Raw genomic sequence first — 10,661 nt, forward strand, 5'->3', positions numbered from 1 at the left:
AAGGGCCTGCCACTGGGAGATAGTCCCCTTGGGGTGACATCACCGCCCCAGCCCGTTTGCATAAATCTCTTGCGCTACATACAGGAAGTCTCAGGCCGGCTGGGGCAGGTGGTGCTCAGAGGGCTGGCCTGAGAGGCCATGGGGGCCAGGCCCCCTGCCCAGAGGAAGCTGGAACTGTGAGGGGCGGTCTTGGAGGCTGGGGTGGAAGAGAAAGAGGGGGACGGAGGAAGCCTAGCCCTACCACAAGGAGGACAATGCTGCCCCCAGGCCCTGCTGAGGCCCCCTAACCCCACAGATGCCCACTGCTCTTGAGATCCCCATGTGGCCAACAGTCAGTTGCTTAGGATCAGAACCAGTAGCTTCTTCAAGTCAGAAGCGGGGTGCCTTCTCCAGGCCTTCATTTTCTGGGCTCAGCCTGGCTGGCTGAGAGCTCTGATCTAGCAGAATCCCAGGCCTGGCTCTTCTGGGACCTGGATCCTCAACACGTATGTTCTGTGCAGCCTGGGGCTCAGCACAGGCTGCTTTCCCCCTCCCTCAGAGCCTCCCTGCTACCACAGGGTGTCCTGGGTTCTTACACCCTCCCCTCCCAGTTTCACAAGTACCCCTGGTTCTTCCAAATCCCTAGCGGCTCTATTCCCTACTCAGATTTCCCAGTTTCCCCACCCCTTAACGATACCTGAGAATCAATCTAGTCTTCCTGGTTTACAAACCTTTCTTGTGGGTACATCCATTCATTTTCCTACCCATTATTTACCCATCCATCTCTTCACCCGTCGAGCCAACCAGACATTCATTTCTTTATCGGCTTATTTAGCCATCCATTCCTTCATCCATTTATCGGTTAGCCCATTCATCCGACCACCTATTGCTCATCTACTTGTCCATCTAGCCATTGATATGCTCATATATTAGCCCATCCACCTGTTGTTGATCTATCACTTTATATCTTCATCTGTTTATCTGCTGTATATCCAGCTCTCGATCTGTTCATCCATTGGCTCATCCATCCACCCACCCACCCATCCACCCACCCATCCATCTACTTACCTGCCCATCCATCCATCCATCCACCCATCCATCCTTCTACCCACTCACCACCTATCCATCCACCCACACATCCATCCACCCCTCCCACCCATCCACCCACCCATCCATCCACTTACCCATCCATCCACCCACCCACCCACCCATCCACCCATCCATCTATCTACCCACTCACCATCCATCCATCTACCCACTCACCCATCCACCTACCATCCATCCCTCCATCCATCCACCTACCCCATCCACCCATCCACTCATCCATCCATCTATGCATCCTACCAATAACTGAGCTTCAGGCTCTATGCTGAGTGTTGGGAAAATAGATAAGTATTGGACAAGATCCCTGCCCTCAGAGAGCTCCTGATCTAGTCTGGAAGACAGGGATGAATAGAGACTTTTTTTTAAAGATTTTTATTTATTTATTTGACACAGAGAGAGAGAGAGCGAAAGCACACAAGAAGGGGGACCTGCACACAGAGGGACCTGCACGCAGAGGGAGAGGGAGAAGCAGGCTCCCCGCCAAGCAGGGAGCCCAATGTGGCACTCCATCCCAGGATCCTGGGACCATGACCCGAGCTGAAGGCCAACACCCAACTGACTGAGCCCCCCAGGAGCCCCAATTAGAGACATTTTTTTAAAAAATATTTATTTATTTATTTATTTGGCAGACAGAGATCACAAGTAGGCAGAAAGGCAGGCAGAGAGAGAGAGGGAAGCAGGCCCCCTGCTGAGCAGAGAGCCCGATGCGGGACTCGATCCCAGGACACTGAGATCATGACCTGAGCCGAAGGCAGCGGCTTAACCCACTGAGCCACCCAGGCGCCCTAGAGACATTTTTTTGATCCATTGATCTCTGGTGAGTCTACTCCACTGGGGAAGAACTTCTTGAGCGTTCTGTTTCCTTCCATGTGTAGTCTAACCCTTTGTTTTACCTCCCTTTCCCACTAAGACTAGCCTGCCTCCCTCCCATCAGTGGAATCCCAGAACCCCATGTTCTTCTTCACTGGCAGCAAAGACAGGGATTCACAAGGTCTGGGTTCACCGTTAGATCTATTTCACTTCCATCTTCACTGGTTTTTTTGCATCTGCACTTGGGACTCTCCAAGGGGTCCAGGTCATAAGCCCTTAGGACTCCCTAGGAAACTGCCCGATGCCCCTCCCCAAGGGTAGGGGCAAGGCGGCTGACTTGGCATCAGTTCCATCCCTGCTCCCCACTCCCCAACAAGAAGGCCATGTCCCAGCTGACTGCCTGTCTCTGGGGTAGGTTTACTTCATGAGACCCAGGTCCTGCTTCTTGTGTTCGTTCGTTCATTCATTCATTCATTTGTTCATTCTTCCATCATTCATTCATTCCTATCTTGGTTTGGTTTGTTTATATGTTTATTCATTCATTCATTTAATCACTAACTCTTTACTGAAGTTCTTCCATGGGCTGGGCCTGGTGAGGGGGCACAAATATGAATAAGGCGTGTCCTGGCCCCCCCGGAATTCATGGGCCTGCAAGGAGAATATGCATGTAAACAGATAGCATGGTCTCTGAGGAGGTGAGGGGATGAGAGAGGTGCTAGGTGCACCAGGGAACGATGGATTTGGTCAGATTCACAGGTAGGAAAGCATGCGAGGAAAAGGGAACATCTGGCTGAGGAAGCAGCCTGAACAAAGGCAAGAAGGTGGAAGAAAACAAGGGAACAGGGAGCCCCATCCTGTGACAAGAAATAAGACAAGCCACGAAAGCAAAGTTTGCACCCCGGGGGCAGACAAGGAGCCCATGCTGCTTGTGAGCAGGGAGTGTGATGCGGGCAACGTACCCACCAGCGATGTGCTCCCAGGGTCCAAGTCTCCAGGGTCCCCAGGAGAAGAAAGAGGTTCTATTATCCCAAGTCTGGCTGAGCCCAAGGGGCCTGGATACGAAGCCCCAGAAAAGATCCAGGGCCGCCCATCTCTAAAGATGGGCACAATGTCTATCACTCTCTGTGCAGTAAGTACCAGTGTCTGTGTCCATTCACAGAGCAGCAAGCTCTCCCTACCCTCCCTTCCACTTCCCCTCCTCCCAAAATGCACCGAGGGCCTCTTCCTGATTCCTCACCCCCCACCCAGGGAACCATTATTGTTGAAAGCCTTTGGAATCTTAGCACCCAGATTCTAAGCAATTCAGAGCAGCAAGAGGGGTCTGATAATCTGATAATCCATCACCCCAGGGCTAAGAGTTCCTAAAGCGGGTAGGGAGGGGGGTGGGCAATACTTTTCTGAGTGCCCAGCCCCGTGCTGGGTACTTCTACCCTTGTTATCTCACGTAACCAAGACAACCATCTGTTAAACTGAGGTCCAAGAGGTCAGTGACTTGCCCAGGGTCAAGCGTGTGCGCGGAGAGCTGGGGCATCAGATCTGCCTCCTGGGTCCTTATGGAGAGAGAGGGAAGCAGAAGAAGGAGAAACTAAACACAGAGAAGGCAAGGTGGACAGAGTTGGGAGGGGAAAGGAAGATTGGAGAGGAAGAGAAAGAAAAAAAAATGCGGGAGAAAGAGTCAAGGAAGGGAGCAGAGAGAGGTGATAGAAGAAAGAAAACAAGCAAGGCTGGTGGAGGAAGGGGAGGGCAAAGGGGAGGGAGAGAGGAGCCTGGACAGCCTCCTCCTTCTGCAGCCAAGGAAAGGGAACCAGAGAGGGTCCACGGTGCCTTGGGCCTGGGCTGTGGCTCTCATTATCAGTAAGAAATAGATTTGAGGGGTGCCTGGGTGGCTCAGTCATTAAGCGTCTGTCTTCGGCTCGGGTCATGACCCAGAGTCCTGGGATCGAGCCCCACATCAGGCTCTCTGCTTAGCGGGAAGTCTGCTTCTCCCTCTCCCACAATCCCTGCTTGTGTTCCCTCATCTTGCTGTCTCTCTCTCTCTAATAAATAAATAAATCTTTTTAAAAAAGAAATGGACTTGAAACAAAAAACTTGGGAGCTCCAGGGAATGAGAGACCAAAAAAAAAACATTTTTTGAAATTATTTTATTTTTGAATAGATAATATATGCACATGGTACAGAATTCAAAGACATGAAAAGAGGAAGGACCGCCCAGTTCCCGGGCCATAGGCTCCCTCCCCGTTACCTACTTCTTGTGCATTTTTCTAGAGAAGTCTGAGCAGACACAGTAAAGGCAGATACATCATTTTTAAAATTTTACACAGAAAGTAGCACACTAAAAACATGGCACTTCCCTCTGGTTTTATTTTTCCCTTAAATCCATTCCACGCCCAGACAAGGAGAGCTGTCTTGTTCTTTTAAATGACTGTATAGTATTTCACTCTTTGAATGGACTGTGATTTTTTTTTTAAAGTAAACTCTACACCTGACACAGGGCTTGAACTCACAATCCCGAGAGCAAGAGTCATGTGCTCTACCCACTGAGCCAGCCAGATGCCCCTAGATAGTGATATTCATCAATCATGAGAGATCTCATTCATATAAAAGAGGGCACAAAATATTTCTGTAGAATTTAAGGAGAAATCATAAAGCTAACCCTTGGAGTGCCTGGGTGGCTCCACTGGCTAAGCATCTGACTCTTGATTTCAGCTCAGGTCTTAATCTCAGGGTTGTGAGTTCAAGCCTGCACTGGACTCTACACTGGGTGTATAGCCTATTAAAAAAAAAAAAAAAAAGCTAACACTTCCATAGTCATCATCCAGGTCAAGAAATAAAACATACCCAGCTCTCCAGAAGCATTCCCCAAATGTCCCCTTACACATCTCTCACTCTCTCTAGAAATAACACTACCCTTAACTTTTTCAGTCATTATTTCCTCAATTTTCCTTATAGTTTTACCACTTAGGTAAACATCTCTAGAGTTTAGTTTTATTGTAGCAGATTTTAATCTCATAAAAAAAGAATCATGGTGTAAATATTCTTTGGGGTCCTACTCCTTCTTCCCACCGTCTAGGTGTTACGTGTAGGTAGCTGCGGTCCGTTTCCACTGCTGTATTGTATCTCATTGTCTAAAAATTGATTTAAACAGTCTCAGGGATGGACATTCAGGTTGTTTCCAGTCTTTTCCTGTTACAAATCATAATACAATCAATAACATTGGCTAGTTTACACACATGCAAGCGTTTGTCTAGGATAAATTCACCAAAAGTTGAAATGCTGGGTCAAAGGCAGTATTTTTATTTATTCACTTTTTTTTAGGGAAGCAAGAGGGGAATATAGGGAAGGTTTGATTTACACGTCTCCTGGGCAGGATGGGCTTGTAATGCTGGCTCGGGATGTCTCTTCTCATGCCTTTCTGTTTGCTTGTCTCTAAAAAAGCACCCTTCGACAGCAAATAACAAAACACACTTTTCTGCCTTAAATGAAAACAATGTGGGAAACAGACCTACTCCTGTGGAAGTAAGTGTTTGATGGGAAGTTAAAATGCTATAAATTCTTTTTTTTTCTGTACTTAATTTTTCAAGGTGATTTTTGACGGTTAAAAAATTGGTACCAGAGGGGCGCCTGGTGGTTCAGCTGGTTAAATGTCCAACTTCGGCTTGGGTCATGGCTGGGAATCCTGGGAGAGAGCCCCGTGTTGGGCTCTGAGCTCAGTGGGAAGTCTGTTTCTCCCTCTCTCTCTCCCCCTCTTCCTGCTTGTTCTCTATCTCTCTCTCAAATAAATAGATAGAATCTTTAAAGAAAAAAGTCATCTAATTAAAAAAAAAAAGATTGGGGGACACCTGGGTGGCTCAGTCAGTTAAGTGTCCACCTTCAGCTCAGGTCATGATCCCAGCGTCCTGGGATCGGTCCATCATCGAGCACCCTGCTTCTCCCTCTACCTGCCACTCCCCCTGCTTGTGCTCACTCTCTCTGACAAATCCATGAATAAAATCTTTAAAAATAAATAAATAATGAAAAAGATTGGTTCTGGAAAGAAAGTCACCACAACTAAATACGCACTGAGTCAAAACCCTTGTGACTCCCCTATAGACACTAATAAATAGTGTCATATAATAACCTAAAATTGGGACGCCTGGGTGGCTCAATAAGTTAAGCATCTGCCTTCAGCTCAGGTCATGATCCCAGGGTCCTGGGATCAAGCCCTGCATCGAGCTTGGCATTGGGCTCCCCAAACCCTAACCCTAAACTTGCTCAGCAGGGAGCCTGCTTCTCCCTACCCCCCTGCTCCCTCTCTCTCTGTCAAATAAATATACAAAAATCCTTAAAAAAAAGTTTAAAGTAATTACCTAAAATTGACATTAAAAGCCCTTAAATTGGGGTGCCTGGGTGGCTCAGTGGGTTAAGCCTCTGCCTTCAGCTCGGGTCATAATCTCAGGGTCCTGGGATGGAGCCCTGCCTCAGGCTCTCTGCTCAGCAGGGAGCCTGCTTACCGCCCCGCTGCCTGCCTCTCTGTCTACTTGTGATTTCTCTCTCTCTCTCTGTCAAATAAATAAAAGTCTTAAAAAAAAAAAAGAGGTTTAAAAGCCCTTAAATTATAAGTAATGTTGAAAATGACGTCTCTCTCATATCTTAGCTCATTGGAAAAAAGACCAGACAATTTATTTGGATTTTATAGCATAAATGCACAGGAATTTTTGACTCTCTTCTTTTGATGTCAGAGGAGATGTCATTTTTTTTTTTACTGAGTTATAGCCGACACATACTATTATATTCGTTTTAGTGGTACCGTATTTTAAGTCTTGAGATAGATATATTGTTGTATCATCCTAATCAAAATTGTACCAACCTACCCTCCTCCCACCAGCAGCATATGACACTGCTGTTCCCCACGCCACTGGACGAGTGGGCAGCTCTGTGGAGGGACAGAGAGGCCGGGCAGGCCTGGGCGGTGGACGGCCGGGCAGCCCTGTGGCCTCACTGAGCTGGGCGGGCTGCCGAGGGGGTAGGCATGGTGCTAGAGCAATCTCAGGGTGAGCAAGCAACAGGAAACGTGGGGGCTGAGTCCTAGAAGCTGAGTCCACAGAGGGGGACATGACCCCTGACCTCGCAGACCCCTTAACCTCTGCCTCAGAGAACTCGAAAAGAAGGGACTGACACACACATACCCCCACCCCACCCCCCACTTTCCCAGCAACCGGCCCCTCACGGGGAGTGACGGAGGTGTGGGAAAACTCAGGCCTCAGACCCAGAGCTGGGAAAGTTGACCAAAAAGAACTGAGCCCGTGTACAGAAATGGCCGTCTTGCAACTTCCTCTCACAGTTGAGACACTGAGAGAGGCTCCTTGGGCCACAGCCTGCATTGCTTGGGCCGCTGCGAGCTCCCCAGCTCTGGGCAGAGCACTGGGCCGGCTCTTCAGTGCACGAGGACCTCCGGCAAGACCCCTGGCCTCACAGGGCCTGTTCTCGAGCAGGAAAGACAGGGATGAGCGCGTACTTGGGAGTGTTTCCCTGCAGGCTGGCGGGGGCTAGCGCGCCAGGAAGAGTGACTGGCCGGCTGAGGAGCAGGGTGGGTGGACCAGGCCTCAGACAAGGGGCTACTTGAACAAACTCTGGAAGGGAGCGAGGGAGCAAGCTAAGCAGACACCTGGGAGAAGAGCTCCAGGCGGGGACCCCAGGCTGCACAAAGTGTGAGCCAGGAACAGCAGGGCGCTGGTGGGAGGGGATGCAGATGAGGACATGAGGCCCAGAAGTGGCCCTTGCCCCGAACGTCCTGGCTCAGCCCACCTGTGGCACAGGCGGGGCCTCCCCCCAGGTCTGCCCGAGACCCCAGCCCCTACCCACAGCAGGCGCTCAGGAGGTGCTCGTGGGCCCCCACAGAGGGGAAAGAGCCAGCCTGTGTTGAGCCCCTGGGGTCTCCTGGGGTTCACTCAGCCCACCCTCACTTGGTCCTGTGAGGCAGGCATTTCTTCCCGGGGCTACTGCAGAGACGGGGGAAACGAGGCTCAGGTGGCTGGGGGTGCACCCAAGGACACACAGCTGGTGAGTGAGTGGGTGACTGCTGTGGCCACGGGGCCACTATCCCTACCTCAAGGTTCTCCCCTGGGTATTTCCCTACCTAAAAATCGTCCTTAGTTCTCACTTGTCCACAGGCTGCAGGACAAAGCTCTGAGGCCTTTGCGGGAGCCCCTAGCACCCAGGGTCCGCCTGATTTTCCACCCTCCCCCACCCACGTGGACCAGCCCCACCCCCACCTCCAGCCAGAAGACACTACTCAACATTCCCAGAACCTCTTTCTCAATCTCCGAGACCTTGCTCACAGGCCCATCCCTTCCACACCCTAAGGCCTCGGTCTCTCATGGGCTCTCCTCCTCCTCAGTCTCTCATGTGCCCCCCAAGACACACCCTTCCCGTTTACCTCCATCTCTCCCCACCCCCACCCCCACCTCCACCCCGGCCAGTCTCTCCTCTTACCCTGTGCCAGCCCCCCCACTGGGCCAGCTCCCCAGCCCCGACAGCCAAGAGGCACAGCTCTCCAGAGTAGCCCAACCTCCTCCGAGGCCTGAATCTCGGCCACCTTTCCTCACCCCGTCTCCTGCTGACCAGGGCTGTAGACCGGGAGCTCACCTCCTGGCCACATCACTCAGCCTCCGGCACCTCAAACCCACCGCCACCCACAGCGACTTCCTTCTGCTCACCACGGGCAGCCCCCCCCCACCCCTGCCCTGCTCGCTCACTGAGGACGAGACGGCTTCCTCTCCAGGCGCAGGCCCCCTCCTCAGTGGAGCCCCTTCCACCGTCCTCTTCTATCTAGGTACCCCCGGATCCTTCTTCGGGGTTGGCTCTGCAGCCTCTGCGCAAGTTCCTTCCCCAGAGGGAAGCTCAGACAACTCAGTTCTATAGAGGGAGCAACAGGACCCACTTCCCAGAACTGGCCAAAGCACCGAAAGAGAGAATTTGTGTCAGTCTTTACCTGATACACAGAAGGGTTCATTCAGCTCCCATTCCCCTCACTGGCCTCCACACACACTTAGGAGTGTGGTTCTGGAGACCTTGATAGGAATTCTGTCCCTGCCCTTCATTCTCTGTGTAGCTGAGAGCAAGTCACTTCTCAGGGCCTCAGTGTCCCCACCTGTAAAATGGGGACAATATTTGGCCACACCTCACGGGGGTGTGAGAATTTGGATAGAAAGTATGATGTTCACGGGCGATGTGCATGCCCGGCGTCCCTCCAGCGGGAGGAAGGCTCAGCCCTGTCCCTGAGGGCTGGGGATCCCAGCAGAGCTCCTCTCCACAGCCTCCTTGGGAAAACAGAAATGTGGGGACCTGGGGAACGAGGAAGCCGATGGGGCCAAGCCCCAAGATAGTCATGCCCCTCCCTCCTCTGCCCCAAGACACTTGGCTCTAACCCTCCCTGTGTGAGCAACCAGCTCCTGGGAAGAGAAAGCCAGACAGAAAAGCAGCCCAGGTCTGGAGCAGGGACCCTGTGATAGGGGGCGGGGGCCTTTTGAAAAGAAAAAGGAAAGGTAATAATTATACAGCAGCCATCGTGGGCCCAGCACACTGGATCTTTACAGCAAGGCTATAGGACAGGGATGATCTCCATTTCACATATGAGAAATGGGGCTCAGAGTGGACACTCTTCCAGGTCACAGGGCAGAGAGGGCCAGACTCCGGATTGGACCCAGGCTTGTCTCGCCCCAAAGCCCGCGCTCTCAGCCCAAAGCTACCCAGTGTACATGCCATGAGTCCTTGGGAAGGGGTCTCTATGCCTATGACGGGAGGCTCCTGGGGGGAGTAGTGGTGGGGGGCAACTTGGACTTCAGAGCTGTGAGACCCAAGGCCGGTTGAGGATGTCCAGGGGTCTCAGCTGGGGGTGTGGGCAACCCAGGGTGCAGAGCAGAAGGCACGGGGCCTGGAAGGAGTTAACTGCATGAAGGGCCTGAGTGAATCAGAGGCTCCGCAGGCTGCGATGGAAATTCCCTGTGCATGGCGTGTGGTCACCCAGAAAAGGGAAATGGTGCTTTTCGGAGCAGGGGACGGCGGGGGCTGGAGCCCGGGAGCAGACGCCTGGCCGGGTGGGGCTGGCAAGGGTGTTGTGACCAAAGAGTCCTGGCCTCAGGCTCTGCTTAGGCCCTGGGTGGGAAAAGGGTGGCGAGGAGCCTCCAGACCAGGCCAAGCCTGGCCATCTATGGAGTGCCCATGGGCCCTGAGGGATGGGTAGGAGTTCACCAGGCCCAGAGGAAGGAAGGGCACTCAGGCCGTGGGAACTGTTGGCACCAAAGCAGAGGGGTGTGACTCAGCATGAGAGTCTGTCCCCCATGCTTTTTCTGGGGAAGTCTTTCCTGTCCTTCAGGGCCCATCCCAAGTGATACCCCTTCCCACCCCAGGAAGCAACATCTCTCCCTTTTCATGTCCCAAGGCCCCAGTTTCCTTCTGGGAGCTCTCCGAATTCTCTAACTCAGCTGCCTTCTCCACAGGGTGGTGGCCAGGGGGCCACGTCCTAGCTTTAGAGACAGCTTGCCCCCCAGCTTAGAGTTGGCGCGGAGTGGGTGCTCGGTGTTTGTGAAATGACAGTTCCCCAGAAGAGGACTCTGACACTCAGAGAGGTTGGAAACGCATTCAGCCAGCCGGCTCTGACTGCTCTGGGGTCGGGGCAAGGCTTTTGCCTCACCAGGGACTTGGTGGGAGAAAAGAAACAGGACAGCCTCTTCCCTCAGAGCCAGGCAGGAGCCCTGAGCACAGAGAACCCGGCCACGGGTGGCCGTCTG

At 52.4% G+C, this 10,661-nt stretch overlaps 1 pseudogene; it reads right to left on the reverse strand.

The window, feature by feature from the left end:
- Window positions 1-6,705: 6,705 nt before the first annotated feature.
- Window positions 6,706-8,314, reverse strand: LOC116859384 (annotated as a pseudogene).
- Window positions 8,315-10,661: the final 2,347 nt, after the last annotated feature.

Source organism: Lontra canadensis, unplaced genomic scaffold (assembly GCF_010015895.1).
Source record: "Lontra canadensis isolate GAN:19392208 unplaced genomic scaffold, GSC_riverotter_1.0 scaffold154, whole genome shotgun sequence".
NCBI lineage: Eukaryota > Metazoa > Chordata > Mammalia > Carnivora > Mustelidae > Lontra > Lontra canadensis.